The sequence below is a fragment of the Macaca thibetana genome, chromosome 20 (genome assembly GCF_024542745.1).
Source record: "Macaca thibetana thibetana isolate TM-01 chromosome 20, ASM2454274v1, whole genome shotgun sequence".
Taxonomy (NCBI): domain Eukaryota; kingdom Metazoa; phylum Chordata; class Mammalia; order Primates; family Cercopithecidae; genus Macaca; species Macaca thibetana.
Window position 1 is genome coordinate 65,177,607 of NC_065597.1, and position 18,253 is coordinate 65,195,859.

The 18,253-nt window shown below is 50.4% G+C and overlaps 2 protein-coding genes across 2 annotated transcripts in view; one reads left to right on the forward strand and one right to left on the reverse strand.

The window, feature by feature from the left end:
* NUBP1 (NUBP iron-sulfur cluster assembly factor 1, cytosolic) overlaps positions 1-18,253 on the reverse strand; it is a 612,258-nt gene that overhangs the window by 178,006 nt on the left and 415,999 nt on the right. The gene's annotated exons all lie outside the window — the stretch shown is intronic.
* EMP2 (epithelial membrane protein 2) overlaps positions 2,058-18,253 on the forward strand; it is a 52,904-nt gene continuing 36,708 nt past the window's right edge. Inside the window, exon 1 of the mRNA XM_050774605.1 lies at positions 2,058-2,218. The gene's annotated coding sequence lies outside the window, so the exon portion shown is untranslated. The remainder of the gene's footprint in view (positions 2,219-18,253) is intronic.

Genomic DNA, 18,253 nt, shown 5'->3' on the forward strand with positions numbered 1-18,253 from the left:
CCAACCTCAGCCTCCCAAGCAGCTGGGATTACCAGTAAGCACCACCACACCTGGCTCCCTTTTTAATAGACCCTAAACCTCAGACTCACGGACTCTTTCAGGCAACAGTATCTGGCTACAATTCACTAACACTGTTTTATTTCAATAGTGTTTATATTCATAAGTTTGTCTTCTATTTTTGGCAGATGGCCCTGGTTTCCTATTTACCATGGCAATATAGGGCTTTCTTTTCAAATAAACAAAATAAACGGAGTTAATTTAAAGAAAGCAAGTGAATACTAGTTCAGGTGGAAGGTGGGCATGGCAAAAATTAGAGCTTGAGTGTGGTTAGCATTTGGTAAATAGTGATAGGGTGGAAAGAGGAGAATGGGGTTTGCTGCAGTGAGTCTGTGTTCAAATCCAAACTTTATCAATTGCATAGAACCTTTGGGTAAGTTACTGGTGTAGCTTCTCTGAGCCTTAGTTTCTTCACGGATAAAATGAGGGCAACTTGTTTTGCAGGGCTGCCATGTTCTATTGAAGGTTATGTTTGTAAAGTAACCGGCACACACTAAGCCCTCAGGAAATGCAGAAACCTGCCTGCTCCATCCCCTACCTGCCCTTTCCATTCTGGGAGACTTTGGGGTTTTCTCTGTCCTCCACATGGCCACAGGCAGGTAGGTGGGCCCTGCCTGGCCCTCCTCTATAGCAACCAGACCTCACTCTCCTCCCCTATTATGGAGGAAGAGGACTCAGTTCCTATTAGTGCCTTCCTGTCCCCTCTCCAGCTCCACACACACACACACACACACATACACACACACACAATTATACACACACAATTATCTTGGGGGATGAGAGTCTTGGTTAACAATAGAATTAAAGGAGATTTGGCAGGTCAGACCCTAGGCCAACTTGAGAAGCTCAAGGCGTGGCAGAGGGGATGGCCCTTTAGAGGGGATCTCAAATCCCCCAAGGATCTCTGATTTAGACCCAGCAAGGCCCTCTCGTGACAGAGCTCCGCAGCAGCATTAAAAAAAGATGCTCAACAGAAAATATAAACATGGAGTCCAACCAGAGCACACGATTGCACAATAAATTAACATTTCTTAAAAGGGTTTCTCATTCTCTTGTCAGTGGCACAAGTCAATTGCCTTGTATTCTGGGGTATGTGCAAGTAACATGAACTTGTTACATTAAAAGTTTTAAAATATACTGTTATATGTTGTGACCCTGTTTTGGAATTTCTTCCATTTGTAAAAATACACTGACTCCCACTCACTCCTTCCACACACATGATGGGGCTCAGGCGCCTCTGGTCTCCTCCCCCGTCCTCCCAAGAGCCCCTAGAGTAGATCAGCCCTCCCAGTTTCCAGATGGGGAAACTGAGGCTGGAAAGAAAGGCAGTTCCTTTGATGTCATTTCCAGGGACACTGACTTCCAGGACTGTGGGCTGAAAGGCTGTAGGGAGTGGTTTGTGTGAGTGTGAGTATGTGTGTGTGTGTGTATTGGTGAGGGTAGTGAACGGGGGGCGGTCCTGGAAGAGTCTAAAGACTGGTTGCTGGGCATGTCGCACCAAGGCCAGGACTCCAGGTGAGATGATAAAAATAACAGTTGCTGACGTCTATGGAACAGGTACCATGAGCCAAGCACTGTGGACGTATTATCACCTTCAGACCTATAATCACTCCCATTTCCAGAAGAGGAAACTGAGGCAGGGGAGATTATGGACGAGCTCAGGAAGTTCATAAAAGGTCAGAGAAGGAGTACTAGAGCAGGGAGCCCGGATTCCAAAACTCCTTAGGGAAGAGGAAGAAAAGGGGAGAAGAGGAGAGGAAAGAGAACGAGAGGGATGTGGAAACCTGCAGAGAAGGCAAGCCCCTTGTTCCCGGGAGCCTCCCTTTCTCCCTCTTCCCCCGGGCCCGTGCCACCGGCTCCGCCCCAAACTTGGCCACAGAGCCGCAGAGAGGCAGGCGGGGACCGGGGGGCGCCAGGGCGCTCCAGGGCTCGGCCTTTCCCTCCAGGGCCCTCTCCCTTCGCCGGCGGCCCCTCCCACTCGGCTCTCCCGGCTCCTGACGTCACGGCCCGGGAGGCGGGACTGGGAAGGAGGGGCCCCGCAGCCAAGAGGGTGGAGGGAGGGCGCGCAGTCCCGGCCCAGAGCTTCAAAACAGCACGGCGGCCTCGCCTCGCACCCCTGCCGGTCCGTCGGTCCAGCAGCCAGCGCAGCCGCCAGCGCCGGGTGAGTTGCGGGCGCGCCCAGGGCGTGGGGCGACATCGGGGGGGGCCCCGGGATCGCGTACGCCGGGGCAGCAGGGACGCGACCCCTCCATTTACTGGACCGGGAGCAACCCCTGGAATTGGTGATAGTAACGGGAGGGCCGAGGTGCCACCCATGCCGCCGACCTGCAGTCTGCGCCACGCTCGCTCGGGCCCCCGAATTCCACTTCGCCACCCCGGGACAGCTTCCCACGCCTTTTGAGCCGAAGCGGGCGGGAAAAGTTTGGGGAGGAGTCAGGGCGCCTCCTCTCGACCCGCCGTACTCACACCCGGGGCTCTTGGAGTCCAGGGAGATCCCCAGGTCGCGTGAGGGACCCCCGGGCAGCGTCCCCAGCCTCGCCGCACGGGCAGGACTGGTGCGCCAGACCGGGCCAGCGGGTCCTCCTGGGCTGCGCACCCCTCTCGGCTCCCACCGCTGCTCCGTCGCGCCCCCGAGCGGCGAGGAGCGACATCTTGGGGGGTCAGGAGCAGTGGAGAAGCCCGGAGGCGCTGCTGGGATGACACCTCTCTCCCTGCCAACTCTAGTAGGGCTTGGGGGGGTTTAAAGAGGCGAGACCACACCCATGAGTTCCAGAGGGAGGGGAGGCTGCAGCTCGGGGTGTGGATTCTACGAGCTCAGCAAATCCAGAGACCTGAGCACGCTCTAGGGAGGTCTTTTAGGTGAAGGTGTGGGGCTGGACATGGGGACTCCGAAGACACCACAGGGCAAAGCTCTCCCTCCAGGCCACGGAGTCCAACCCCTGCCAGCTTCAGGTTTGAGGAAGGGAGCACTGCCCCTCCCAAGCTTTGGGGGTGTGTGTGTGTGTGTGTGCACCTTGATCTTAAAATTCAGCTGTGTCTAAGTAAGGGGCTTGGAGAGGGACTTAAGAAGCTTCCAGTTCAAATACAGCGTGATTCCACTTTTATGAGACACCTAGAATAGGCACATTTTATAGACAGAAAGTAGAATGGTAGTTGCCAGGGGCTGGGGGTACCTGAGAACTGGGAGTTACTGTTTAATGGGACAGAGTTTTTGTTGGGGAGGATGAAAAAGTTTTGGGTATACATAGTGGCAATGGTTACACAGTATTGTGAAGGTATTTAATGCCACTGAATTGTATACTTACCATCGGTTAAAATGATGATTATGATGTTGTGCATATTTTATCATAGATTTTTTTTTTAAAGCCACCTCTGGCCACCTCTGCACTCCAGTCTGAATCAGAGAGAAATCTAAGAACCGACATGCTATTGCTGGTCACCTTTTCCTGGAATTTGGCCTCCAGTTAAGACAGCTTAAAGAGGACGAGGAAGGGAGGGGGTCCTGGTTTCCCAGGAGTCACACAAGGAGAAGGATGGCGACCTGAGCTGCTGGAGGTTTGCAGTTGGCTAGTGCTCGCCCTTCATCTCCATTTCTCCCTGGGAGCCTCACCCCTGAGCTGTTTCCAGCACACTGTCCTGTTGCAAGTGGGGAAACAGGCTAGAGATCTAAGTCGGTTTGCTCAAGGCCACTGAGCTGGTAAATGCAAAGAACTAGACCTTGAACCTCCATCTGCCTCCCAAGCCCTTCCCTTCTTTCCACCTGGAGATGCCCTGCTGGTTTGCAGGGAATGAGGGGAGACCCTTCTGGGAAAAACAGGGCGTGGATGCCCACGGGGGCCTTGGCAGATGCCAAGACCACAGCCCAGGGAGAGGCATGGAGGTGGCAGGAAGGTGCAGAACCTGTTTTCCCACTGAGGGTTTTTGGATCTCACCACCTCCATCCCGTGGGGAAGCAGGGAGTCGAGTAGGAGGCAGAGGGCTGGCCACATAGCTTGGAGCCTCCTCTGCTCCTCAAGTGGAGAGATTGAGGTGCGCCTGAAATCCAGAGAATGTGTTTGTGTTGGAAACACGGAGTTGACCAGCTGAGTGGGTGAGGGCAGGGCCAGGCGGAAACGTCTCTGTGAGGAGGGTGAGGCTTGGGGCTGACACTGCCCCACCCCGGGCGGGAGGAGGGGGTGCACCCGCTCTGCCTGGCACCACCCCAAATTAGGGTCTAGCTAATGAGGGGCTAAAAGGGCTTGGTGGCATTTTATTGTGGCTACGGAACACATCCATTTAGCAACCCGTCCCTGCTTCTCCACCCCCACCCCAGTAATGGCACTTAAATCCTTTCTTCCTGGAACGGAAGTGAATGTTTCACCTCAGTTTCTTTCCTCTGCCTTTCACATAATATCTTCATAGTAGGAGCTAAAACCACATGCATATGTGCACAGACTCCCCATTTTCCAGCAACAGGTAATTCACAGGGAGGATCAACCAGCCCATTTTTCACCCTAGGCGTAGAGTAACACTCCTGCCCTCACCTCTGCTGTACAGCCTTCCCGGTCAGTGGAGGGCACAGCAAAGGCCACTTCTTTGTCATAGTAAACTGCGCCACACGGGACCGGGGGGGACGTCTGTCGAGATGAAAATATATAAATGTCTTTCCAGGCTAGATGGGCTGGCGCTGGACTGCTGGCTGCTTGGCGAGGTTTGTTTGGGAAGCAGGAGTCCAGCTACTCTCCTTTTGCGGGGAGCGGGGGAGTCAGATAATTGTGTGTGTGTGTGTGTGTGTGTGTGTGTGTGTGTGTGTGAACATGTGGCTGCTTCCCAGCTCTGTAGCCAAGTGGGGACTCTGACACGGGCTACAGGGGCTAAGGTGGGGATGGGGCGGGTCTCTCCAGCCATAGGAGTTCCAGACGGGAAGAGGTGACATTACTTACCCAAAGGTGGGATGGGGCCCCAGGCACTGGGATTGAGGAGGCAGAGCTCTCCCAGAGGAGAGAGTTAAAGGCCGGCCTCGGGATGCCTGTGCAGGAGGAGGGTGTGTGTGTGTGTCGGGAGGTCTCAGGAGGGCAGGTGATTGGCAGCTGCAGCTGGAATGAAGGAAGAGGGCAGTTGGCATCATAGAAAGGACTGGAGGCCTGACTCTTGGACAATGGCCTCAGCATGTGCAGGGAAGGAATGGGGATTGGTGAGGTGGTGGCAGAAAGAGGAGTCTGCCCTTCTTACCCCAGGAGTGGTGAAGTCTGGCTCCCTGCAGAAGTTAGCCAAAGAGTGCCATTTCGGCAGCACTGTGGCATGAATCAGATGCATCTGGCTCTTGTTAGGGGCAGGCCAGGGGGGAGTCTAAAAATATCAGAGGCAGAGCTGCCACCCAGTGAGAGTGTCGGGCTGGTAACCTGACACCTGGGCGGAGGCTGGTGGTGGTGAGGAGGGCACCCGTCCTGCTTTGCTCCAGAGGTACTCATGCTCCTCCAGGTGCCTGAAAGGGTGAGCACTCACTGCATTCGGGACAGCCCTGGGCTAAGACTGGAGAATTTCAGGGCATAAGGACCTTAGAAAGTCCCAGGTTGACACTGACAGCTAGGGACACTCAGAGAGGTGGAGTGACTTGCCCAGGTCACACAGCAATTTGGTAGCTGACCCAGGACTAGATCTAGGTCACAGCCGAGGGGAGTTCGGTGGGATTCTAGGCCCAGGTCCCCAGGGCCTGGGACCCTTATAGCACATGTCATCTGTCCAGGATGCTGGATTTCCGTGCTCCCATGCTGATGGCACAATGGTGAGCAAGAGCCCTGCTCAGGCAGTAGGTCACTTCCCATTGAGCACTGGGTTGCTCCCGGGCAAAGCTGTTGAACCCTGGGAATGCTGGCCCATCTTGGGGCAGGATATGGGGAGGAAGGAGGCTGGAGGAGAACTGGCCGAATAAGTCCCTCCCTCCTTCCCGTGCAGAGACACTGTTGGTTTTGTTCATGCAGTATCTCCGGTGCTTAATGAGTAGTTGTTAAAATGAATAATTGAATTCCTGGGGCCCTCATCTTCCTTGGCAAGCTGGGCTTCTGTTGATGTAAAAGGGACTGAGGATGAAGAAGAGACTTCTCCAGTTTCTGCTCTTTAGGGACAGGCTAGATGATATCAGCTTCTAGAAGCTTCCTGGAACTCTGGGTCCAGAGCTGAGGGAGGGGTCACCAGGGTGATATCTGACACCAGGATTGTCCTGAGAAATCTAGGATGCAAAATAGCCATCACCATGCAGGATGTAAAGACAGACAAGCCAAGCCCCTCAGTGCAGACCGCTCATAGTCTCATAGTCTAAGATCAAGCAAGGTTTTCCCAATAGCAAAGTCGTGTGCTTTGAAGATTTCGCTTTCTGACGACCTGATCACAAACTTCTCTGAACTGTCTTTCCTCAAAATGCAATGAATTTAAAGAATTTGCAGTGAATAAATAAGACCCAAAGTTTTTTTGTTGATCTTATGAATGTTTTCCAAAACGTGTTACCGCTGGTGGCACACAAGATAATTCTCAAAGTCCCATGGCATAAACACAGAAAAGAATAATTATGTCTTCTTCTTGATTGGCATTGGGGGAAAAAATGTAAGTAGCACACAAACCCATGGTTTCACAGATACTTCTGCTTAGGTTGAAACAAAAGTTGATGCTGTAAACTTTAAAACAGTTTAAGATACTCAAAGAATTTAGTTAATAAGCACAGTGGTCCTTGCATTTGGCAAAAATCTGAGTACTAGAGTGCCTGCTTTTTGGGACATGGTTTTATAAGAGGGGCTGGGATGGACTTGTCACACTTTTTTGAAACACGACTCATCCTGAAAGATTATCTGAGAGCTCCCAACCCAAGCCCCTCTTTTGCAAAGAGGCCCTTATGTTCAGCTTCAGACCGAGACCTGCCACTTAACTTCCAAGGGATTCCCTTCATTTTTAATGAGGGTCATGATTCCCCTCTGATGACCTTCGCCAGTTGTCTGAGGATCAGAGGAGATGATATATTGATGCACATGGAAGTGGCTTGATTTGTTTGTGGTTTGCTTGAAGCAAAGGAAGGCTGAGGGAGAGGTTGGCTTCCTTACTTTAATCTTGATGGGTTATTATTAAGCAACTCTGTGCAATGAGCTGCTGCAGGCTTTGGCAATACAATGGGAAATTTCCCTGTCTTCAGAGGAGGTTATCATCTAGCGTTGGGGGTGACAAGTCCAAGAATGCAAGCTCCAGGAGCAGGGCCATAAGATGTGGTTTCAGGGAAGCCCACCATATGTGGTGTGCAAAGGTTTCCTCAAGCTCGTAGTGTTGGAGATGGGCTTGGGAGGATATTTCAAATTCCCCAAGCAGTGATGGTTCCAGAAAGGTCAGGCAACAAGGAACAGTGAGAGAGTAGGCAGAGGTTAGCTGGATCTGGTGGCACACACCTATATTCCCAGCTACTCGGGAGGCTGGGGCGGGAGGATTGCTTGAACCCAGGGCTTTGAGGCTGTCACTTCAAGGCTGCTGACACTTTGAGGATGCAGTGAGCTATGATTGTTCCACATACTCCAGCCTGGGAGACAGAGTGAAACCCATCTCTTAAATAAAAAAAAAAATATATATATATATATGGGCTGGGCGTGGTGGCTCATGCCTGCAATCCCAGCAGTTTGGGAGGCCAAGGTGGGCGGATCATGAGGTCAGGAGATCGAGACCATCCTGGCTAACACGGTGAAACCCTGTCTCTACTAAAAATACAAAAAAATTAGCCAGGCATGGTGGCACGCACCTGTAGTCCCGGCTACGCAGGAGGCTGAGGCAGGAGAATGGTGTGAACCTAGGAGACAGAGCTTGCAGTGAGCCGAGATTGCGCCACTGCACTCCAGCCTGGGTGACAGAAAAAAAAAAAAGTATAATTTTTTAAAAAAATGTATAATGTTTAAAAAGAAAAGGCAGAGATTGTGAGCAGGGACCCTGCTGGAGGAGAAGTGGGTGCCTGGTTTGTCTTCAGTGCTGGGTACATGAAGGGAGGGAGATGGAGCAGGGAGGGATGAGTGGGGCCACAGTGTGGAGCCAGCTTCCCTTCCATATCCCCAAGAACCTGGCTAAGGAGGCAGGCGTGAGGATACTCATGGAGCATTATTGGAATAGAATATCCAATGATAGGTAAGAAACAGAGAAAAGGAAAAGTGGAAGCAACTTACATATCTATCAGCCATTTTGCAGAATGTTTTACAGCAGTTAAAAAGAACAAGGGTCCGGGCGCGGTAGCTGACACCTCTAATCCCAGCACTTTGGGAGACCAAGGCAGGCGGATCACTTGAGTTCAGGAATTCAGGGTCAGCCTGGTCAATCTAGTGAAACCCCATCTCTACCAAAAATACAAAAATTAGTTGGGCGTGGTGGTGTGCGCCTGTAATCCCAGCTACTTGGGAGGCTGAGGCACAAGAATGGCTTGAACCTGGGAGATGGGGGTGGCAGAGAGCTGAGATCGTGCCACTGCACTCCAGCCTGGGTGACAGAGTAAGATTCTGTCTCAAAAAAAAAAAAAAAAAAAAAAAAACCAGAAAACAAGGTTTATCCATTGTACCCATATGGAAAGTGTTTTATGGCATTACTGAGTTTAAAAAAAGAACAACCAGGAGAAGTGTATGTGGGAAAATGTATTATTCATATAAACATAAACAGAAATTCTTGTTGTATTTTCTGTGGCCTCACATGTTTATATGAGGAACAATGTCTGGAAGGAGACTTCGGAGTAGGTCTGTGTGGTTGTCTCTGATGGGAGGGGAGGGAAGGAACTGGATTGAAAGGATACAATCTTATCTCAAGTCTTATCTGTAACCAAGAGAGTATCTTCATGAATTACCGACTTCAATAATAATGCACTCATTTTCCCTGAGCTTGAAAGCAATGGAGGTTGTGCAGGTGTGAGGATGGGGAGAGATGATGCGTTTGGCTGTGGGGGGGGTCAGAGACTCTGTGGATAGACCAGTTAGGGACTGTTTTGGAAATCCAGAGACAAGGAAATGGTGACCAATCTGAGCAGGTGTTGTCCAGTGCCCATGAAGCATCCCCCTTGGAACATCACATTGCAGATGCCAGTGAACATAATGTGTTTCCAGTCTGGTTGCTGTTCACGGGGGTTAACCGTGGCCAGGTGTGGTGGCTCAGGCCTGTGGTTTTAGAACTTTGGGAGGCTTAGGCAGGAGGATTGCTTGAGCACAGGAGTTTGAGACCAGCCTGGGCAACATAATGAGACCCTGTTTCTACAAAAAAATAGAAAAATGAGCCAGGCATGGTGACACGGACTTGTAGTCCCAGCTGCTCTGAAGGCTGAGGTGGGAGGATCGCTTGAGTGCAGGAGTTTGAGGCTGCAATGAGCTGAGATTGCGCCACTGCCCTCTAGTCTGGGTGACAGAGCAAGACCCCATCTCTTAAAAAAAAAACAAGAACAAAAACAAAAAAACTAACAAACCCATGCTGACCACTCCCTTCCACTGTGAAGCGAAGGGTTCTGTTTCTCTCCTAGAACTGATGGCGGAGAAGCTTTGGGGTCCCAGTTGTCTTATAGTGGACATTTGTCTTTGGAGTGGGGATGGGAGCTTCTCTAACTCATCACAGTGTTCCAGCCTTGAGGTCCTCATCTGTCCCAGAATGAGTGCTTCGTAATTGTGGCATGAATAAAATGGTGTCTGCTGAAGGGTGACAGGTGCATTCTGAAGACAGTAGGCAGATGCCAGTGGCATCGGAGAATTGGATTGTGGGGTGCTGCAGGGGGCTGTGTACAGACATGTGGAGGGTCGAGGGGATGCTGTTTGCAAACTGACTCCCAGGCTGTGACATTTTTTTCCGCAGATAATCCTTAATTCCTGAACTTGGGAGTTCTGTGACAGGTCATCTGTGCTGATTTATTCCTCATGTGTTCATTCTAACATTTATTGGCCTCGTACTATGTGCCGGGCAGTGAACAAAAATAGACTCGGCCCCTGTAATGGAATTTATCTAGCAGTGGATGGAAGATCATCTATGGGAGGGTCAAGAGAAACCCAAATTTTTTTTTTTTTTTTTTTGAGACAGGATCTCGCTGGATCACCCAGGCTGGAGTACAGTGGTACCATCATAGCTCACAGCAGCCTCGAACACCTGGGCTTAAGTGATCCTCTGTCCTCAGCCTCCCAAAGTGCTGGGATTACAGGCATGAACCTCTATGCCCAACTGAAACCCAAATCTTTTTTTTTTTTTTTTTTTTTTGAGACAGGATCTCGCTGGGTCACCCAGGCTGGAGTGCAGTGGTGCCATCATAGCTCACAGCAGCCTCGAACATGCGGGCTTAAGTGATCCTCTGTCCTCAGCCTCCCAAAGTGCTGGGATTACAGGCATGAATCTCTGTGCCCAACCAAAACCCGAATCTTTTTTTTTTTTTTTTTGAGACAGGATCTCGCTGGGTCACCCAGGCTGGAGTACAGTGGTGCCGTCATAGCTCACAGCAGCCTCGAACATGCGGGCTTAAGTGATCCTCTGTCCTCAGCCTCCCAAAGTGCTGGGATTACAGGCGTGAACCACTGTGCCCAACTGAAACCCAAGTCTTTTCAGGGTCTTTGCCCTTGTCTGTCTAGGGTACAGAAGAAAACTGAAAAATCCCCTTTCTTTCCCGCTCCCTCATTTACTTTTCTGAATATATTCAGATCATGAGATGGTACGATCTTTTGAGTAAAATGTGGCAAGCTAGCCTTGAATCCTCTCTCTTATTAATGCGGAAAGTGTCTTGAAATTCAGATGAATGGTCATGAGCCCTAAAGCCCAGGGCCTAGAGCACAGGAGAGGCTGAGAGCAGTGGACCAGGCTGGTCTTTGAGCCACCAGTGGTGGCCTCTCAGTATACACCACCACCACCCTTCACTGGCTTACAGTGGAAGCCTGGAGCAGTCCTCTGTCTCTTCATGCAAACCTTCAGTCCTTCTGGAATCCATCCCCTCTCTTCAGCTCAGTGGTTTCTATCTTGGCCCAGACCACTGCCATCTTTTGCCTTGACAATTGCACAAGCTCCATGACCTCTGTCCCCGCAGCCACTCTAGCCTTGAGGTCCATTTCCCGTGTGCATCCAGAAGGATCTGATAGAGACACAAAGCTGACCAAGTCACTCTTCCCCTGCCCCACTTAAAATTCTTCAGTAGTTTCAGCTGTTCCTAAGCAAAAACCAGGCCTTACATGATCTAACTTAGAGGGCCTTGGCTGGCTGCCCCTCAGACTCTCCTGGACAATCTGGATAGAATGCTGATTTCCAGTCCCCACCTGAGAGCGATGATATCAGAATCTCTGGAAGCAGGGGCCAGGGCACAGGGGGTTTAAGGTGCCCCGGTGCGGTTGGTGGTGGGACGTACTGGTCTAACCCCTTCTCTGGACTCATGACTCTCCCCTGTTGCTTTCTACTCTAGCCCACTGTTTTTCCTTAGTTCCTGCAACTCTTTTTTTTTTTTTTTTTTTAATTTGAGACAGTCTTGCTCTGTCGCCAGGCTGGAGTGCAGTGGTGCGATCTCAGCTCACTGCAGCCTCCGACTCCCTGGTTCAAGCGATTCTCCTGCCTCAGCCTCCCAAGTAGCTGGAACTACAGGCGCATGCCACCATGCCCGGCTAATTTTGGTATTTTTAGTAGAGGCAGGGCTTCACCATGTTGGCCAGGCTGATCTCTATCTCTTGACCTCATGATCCACCCACCTCAGCCTCCCAAAGTGCTGGCATTACAGGCATGAGCCACCGGGCCTGGCCATTTCCTGCATCTCTTAATCCTCTTTCACCACTGCTTCTACCTGCTCTTTCCCTTGTCCTTCTTTTTCCATGTTCCCTTCTTCTCTCTGTCCAGCTAATTCCCTTTATCTTTTAAGACCTTTAAGACTCATACCAGGCCAGGCATGGTGGCTTATGCCTATAATCCCAGCACTTTGGGAGGCTGAGGCAGAAGGATCACTTCAGGCGAGGAGTTTGAGACCAACCTGGGCAAGATAGTGAGACCCCATCTGTACAAAAAATTAAATAAAAATTAGCCAACCAGCCGCGGTGGCTCATGCCTGTAATCCCAGCACTTTGGGAGGCCGAGGTGGGTGGATCACTTGAGGTTAGGAGTTCGAGACCAGCCTGGCCAATGAAGAAACCCTGTTTCTACTAAAAATACAAAAATAAGCTGGGTGTGGTGGCGCATGGCTGTAGTCCCAGCTACTCGGGAGGCTGAGGCAGGAGAATTGCTTGAACTCAAGAGGCAGAGGTTACAGTGAGTTGAGATCACACCACTGCACTTAAGCTCTGGGTGACAGGGCAAGACTCTGTCTCAAAAATAAAATGAAATAAAAATTAGCCAGGTGTTGTGGTGTGCACCTGTAGTCCTAGGTACTCCAGAGGCTAAGGCGGGAGGATCGCTTGAGGCTAGGAATTCAAGGCTACAGTGAGCTGTGATTGTACCACTGCACTCTAGCCTGGGTGACAGAGTGAGACTCTGTCTTTAAAAAAAAAAAAAAAGACTCACATTTTTTCAGGGATGCTTTCTAGCCCTAAGTTAAGTCAGATTTTCTCCTCTGCCATTAGTTCTGATGGTATTTGTTTAAGCCCAGCAAGGGCTGGCAGGCACTGGGACCATCGATTCCTATCCAGTAGTTCACCAGGGCACCCCAGTAACCATCATAATGTATCCCTAGCGTCTCAGCGGACCCAGGGGAGGAGTGGGAGAAGGGAGACCCCGAGCGTTGGGTGAGCATTGAGCTGGAGGCTGCAGGGGCAGGGGGTTTGGAAGCCCTGAGAAGTCACTAGGATCAGGGCAGCTGCTCCCTCTCCCTCCTGCAGTTGGCTCTGTCTGGAGCCACATCAGGCCCGAGTGGCATGATCAGCATCCGTTTATACCAGTGTGACACGGGGTCACATTCTTCCCAGACCAGAGCCTGAGAGAGGCTTAATCATCGACACACCCTGAGTGGGGTCTGCACGCCCGCAAGCATTTGGAAATGCCTGCTGCAGCATAGAGGCGATGTTAAACACTGTATTATGCTCGTGTTCATTTCGGTATATTACTTAAATGTCTCTTGGCAAGTGATGCTGATTTTCCATTTACAGTGTAATGCATGTTTAAAAAATGAATCGGGCTGGCTGTGGTGGCTCATGCCTGTAAACCCAGCACTTTGGGAGGTTGAGGTGGGAGGATCACTTGAGCCCAGGAGTTCAAGACCAGCCTGGGAAACCTAGGGAGACCCCCATCTCTACAAAAAATAAAAAAATTATCCAGGTGTGGTGGCATGCATCTGTAGGAGGCTGAGGCAAAAGGATCACGTGAGCGCAGGAGGTCAAGGCTGCAGCAAGCTGGGATCATGCCACTGCACTCCAGCCTGGGCAACAGAGTGAGATCCTGTTTTAAAAACAAAAAACGAAACAGAATAAATATTTTAAAAATGAATCAATTTAAGCTTAATGTGTTTTAAGGAAAACTGTGAGTAATGAGTAGAACAGGTGGTGCACCCACAGAAATGGTCACAGTGGGGGCCCACCCAGGTCCCATTTGCTGAATCATGTACCCGTCATCTCCGGCTGTCATGGGTGTGGGCTTCAAATGACTTTCTTCTCGGTTTCACCCAAGAGTATCCCTTAGAAAATCCCTAGCACAGCTGGGCGCGGTGGCTCACGCCTGTGATCCCAGCACTTTGGGGGGCCAAGGTGGGAGGATCACCTGAGGTCAGGAGTTCTAGACCAGCCTAGCCAACATGGTGAAACCCCATCTCTACTAAAAATACAAAAAATTAGCCGGGCGTGGTGGCGGGCACATGTAATCCCAGCTACTCAGGAGGCTGAGGCAGGAGAATTGCTTGAACCCGGGAGACAGAGGTTGCAATGAGCCGAGATTGCGCCACTGTACTCCAGCCTGGGTGACAAGAGTGAAACTCCATCTCAAAAAAAAAAAAAAAAAAAAAAAAAAAAAAAAGAAGAAAAGAAAATCCTAGCACAGGAATCCGCACCCCAGCCTTTGCTTCTAGGTAACCGGACCTAAGGCGGTGATGCTTAGGGAATGTGGCTTTAATCCGATCATCCTCTTGGTTTGTGTCGGAGGAACTGTGGCCCAATGAGCAGGTGCCATTTGCCCCAGGTTACCCTGTGACTCCCTGGCAGGGCCCGTTGGAGGCAACAAAAGCTAAAGGAAGATGCACCAACGACTTTTCTTCACTCCTGGTGTGTTAGTGGGACCAGGTTTACCACTCTAGCAGCAGGGTCTTGGTGTTGGGAAAATAAGTCCGTTCTCTTTCCCAGGAGGCATCGTGAAAAAAGGATTTAGTTCTCTCTCTGGAACCAAGCAATCTGAGAGGCACCTGTGGATACACATGTAAATATATTTTATATATATATGTGTGTATAAGCTATACTTGACCTCAATTCACCAGGAACATGAGGCAGCTGGTGCTTTGAATGTTTTCATTTAAGGGCCAAGGGAAGTGGCTTGCAAACCTTGCTGTTTATTGGAATCACCGGGCATCTTTTAGCATCTATTGGTGGGGACTGTCCCCAGAGGTTCGGATTTAATTGGTTTAGCGTAAAGCCCCAATGCTGTGCCCTTCTACTTCCTACAGCCTGATTTCTCTGCAGCCCTGGTATTGCTGTAAATTGATCACGTCTAAGCCTTTGCTGTGTTCTCTGTGTCTATCTTCCTTTATTCCATAGCTCTGGCCTTCCTGAGGCAAGATGGTGGGGAAGGGTATGACTGTTCCACTCGCAGCTCTGCCACTTACTGGGTGTGTGACCTTTGACAAGGTACCTAACCTTGCTACCCCTCCGTTTTCTCATCTATAAAAGGGGGGTTGCAATGAACTCAAGCAGACAGTATTCTGGTGGAGACTAGCTTGAACTCCTCAATTCTTCCGTTTCCCCTTGCTTTTGTGGTATTTCATGCTGCACACAGCAGGAGTCCATGTACAACCCTGGTAGGATACAAATCAAGAAGAGCTTTGTTTTGCTGTATGAGGGTGTTAGGGCCCTGGCAGTCCTCTTTGGGGAAACCCAAGTCTCTCCACTTTGCCTTTTCCTCAGAAGGTCTTAGGGCTCCTGGAGAACCAGTGTCCCGTCCTGCTAGAGCCCCACTTTGGACTTGACCCTCCACACCTGGCCTTACCTTGAGTTTCCTGGCCCTCCCTGGGCTGTGGACCAAATGCCTGGCTCTCCCACCCTCGTGTGTTCCAGAGCCTGGTCTGAGCCCCTACTCCCCCTGCCTCAAGCATCCTCATTGTGTTTTTACCACAGTTTCCAAGCAGATCATGAGCCATGGAATTATTCATGCTCCCTGCCCTCAGAGAATAGTCAGAGAGCTGGAGGCCGTGGGAAGAGAATGCTACACTGTCATCTCGAGGCTTGAGGCTTCTTGATGAGACCTGGCATGGGGAGGAGAGTGCTCCTGAAAACAGCATTCCTCGCTCCACTGACAATGACTTCAGTATCTGCTGTGGGCCAGGCACTGTGCTGGGCACCAGCACAGAGCAGTGATGAGACAGACATAAATCCCTGCCCTCTGGGAGCTTCCACTCCAGAGAGGCAAGACAGAAAAAAGAAGTGCACAGAGATAAATAAGAAAATAGCACGTAATGTTTAGTGATTCAGGAGCTGAAGGCAGGCAGGTCACATAGACCAGAGAAGTCGGGGAGGCTTCTCTGCTGACTGAGGAGTTGGGGCTGAATGAGGAGAAGAAGTCAGTTACATCAAGATCTAAGAACGTTCCAGAAAGAGGGATCTGCACATGCAAAGGTCCCACTACTCTGAGGGGTGGGAGGTGAGCTTGGTTTGTTGGGAAAAAAGAAGGGGCACTGATTTGAGGCATGAAACCAACCTCACAGTTTTTTTTAGCTCTCTGTGAGGACCCGGGCCCTGTGGTCCATGTCTTTCTGTCCTCCCATAGTGCCTGCAAAGAGCCTTGCATGCTCCGTGTACTCAGCAAACACCCTGATGGACAGGCAGCCACCTGGGAAAATGGGGACACACACGCCCCACCTCTTGGGGCATTCAGAGAAGTGGAGAACTGGCTTCCTGGTTGGAGACCACTGAAGACAGACCTGGAATCAGTAGAAGAGAGATCCCTGTTTAATGCTGTCCCAGGCCCTGGAGGGTAGCTGATCAGTTGCTGCTGTGGCGTGGTCTGAGGGTTGAGAGGCTTCCCAGCCCAGACCAGCCCTTTCCAACTCAAGACCCTGGCTCCTGACCCATGGTTTCCACCCTCCCTCCCACAGCAGAGGCAACAGAGACTGTCCTTCTTGCATGAGACCCAGGGGGACAGAGGCCTTTAAATACCAGCTTCCAGTGAACTCAGAATTTCCTGGTTTTTAAAAACTTTGTTTAAGGAGGGTTTTTGTTTTTGTTTTTGTTTTTTTGACAGGGTCTTGCTCTGTTGCCCAGGCTGGAGTACAGTGGCTCAATCATAGCTCACTGCAGCCTCAAAGTCCTGGGTTCATGCAACCCTTCTCTCTCCGCCTCCTGAGTCTCTGGGACTCCAGGTGTATGCCACCACACCTGACTAATTTTTTGATTTTGTAGAGATGGGATCTTGCTCTGTTGCCTGGGGTGGTCTCAAACTTCTGGCTTCAAGCTATCCCCCCACCTCTGCCTCCCAAAGTGTTGGGATTATAGGTGTGAGCCACTGTACCTGGCCTGTTTAATGAGTTTCTGAAAGCGTACTATTCGTTGTATTTTCGTGTATTCACAGATACATGCGACTATCACCACAGACAATTTTAGAATATTTTCATCACCTCAAAAAGAAATTGTATACATTTTAGATATCACTTCCCCTTTTTCCTATCCTCCTTCAGTTCTAATCAGCCAAGAATCCACTTTCTGTCTTTTCTTTTCTTTTTTTTTTTTTTTTTTTTTGAGACGGAGTCTCACTCTGTCACCCAGGCTGGAGTGCAGTGGCGTGATCTCGGCTCACTGCAAGCTCCACCTCCCGGGTTCACACCATTCTCCTGCCTCAGCCTCCCGAGTAGCTCAGACTACAGGCACCCACCACCTCGCCTGGCTAATTTTTTTGTATTTTTAGTAGAGATGGGGTTTCACCGTGTTAGCCAGGATGGTCTCAATCTCCTGACCTCCTGATCTGCCCACCTCAGCCTCCCAAAGTGCTGGGATTACAGGCGTGAGCCGCCGCGCCCGGCCGAATCTACTTTCTTTCTATGGTTTTGTCTCTTCTGGACAGTTCATCTAAATAGAATCATAGAATATGTGGCCTTTTGTGCTTGACTTCTTTCACTTAGCATATTTTCTTTTTGTTTGTTTGTTTATGTTTTTTTTTTTTTTTTTTGAGACGGAGAGTCTCACTCTGTCGCCCAGGCCGGAGTGCGGTGGCGCAGTTTTGGCTCACTGCAACCTCTGCCTCCTGGGTTTAAGCGATTCTCCTGCCTCAGCCTCCAGAGTAGCTGGAACTACAGGCGCCCGCCACCATACCTGGCTAATTCTTGTGTTTTTAGTGGAGATGGGGTTTCACCATATTGGCCAGGCTGGTCTCAAACTCCTGACCTTGTGATCCACCTGCCTCGGCCTCCCAAAGTGCTGGGATTACAGGTGTGAGCCACCACCCCCAGCCGACTTAGCATAATATTTTCAAGGTTCATCCATGTTGTGGCATGAATCAGTGCTTTGTTCCTTTTTATGGCTAATACTTCATTGCATGGATGTACATATCCTATTCATCCGTTGACGGATGTGTGAGTTGTTTCCATCTTTTGGCAATTGTGAATAATGCTATAAACGTTCATGTGCAAGCTTTTTGTGGACATCTGTTTTCATTTCTCTTGGGTGTATATCCAGGAGGGAAATTGCTGGGTCACAGGGTGACTCTGTGTTTAATTATTTGAGGACTGACAGACTTTTTCACAGTAGGTGCACCATTTTATCTTCCTACCAGCCGTCTGTGAGGGGTCGACTTCTCTGCTTCCCTAGGTTTTAATTTAAGGCCTGTCCTGATACCTAGCTCACAGGAAGCTTCCAGTGGGGAAATTCTTACAGGTCTAGACCAGGTTCCTAGGGGCCAGGGCTCCTGTGTCTAAGCTAGGCCCTGCCAGAGCTTCTGGGACAGGCTGGGCCCAGGGCAGTGGGCTGGGTGACGTGGAAGGAAGTGAGGGCACCCGCTTTGTGGCTTCCTGGTTGGAGACCACTGAAGACAGAACTGGAATCAATGGAAGAGAGATCCCTGTTTAATGCTGTTTTCTACACAGTGGGATTCATGA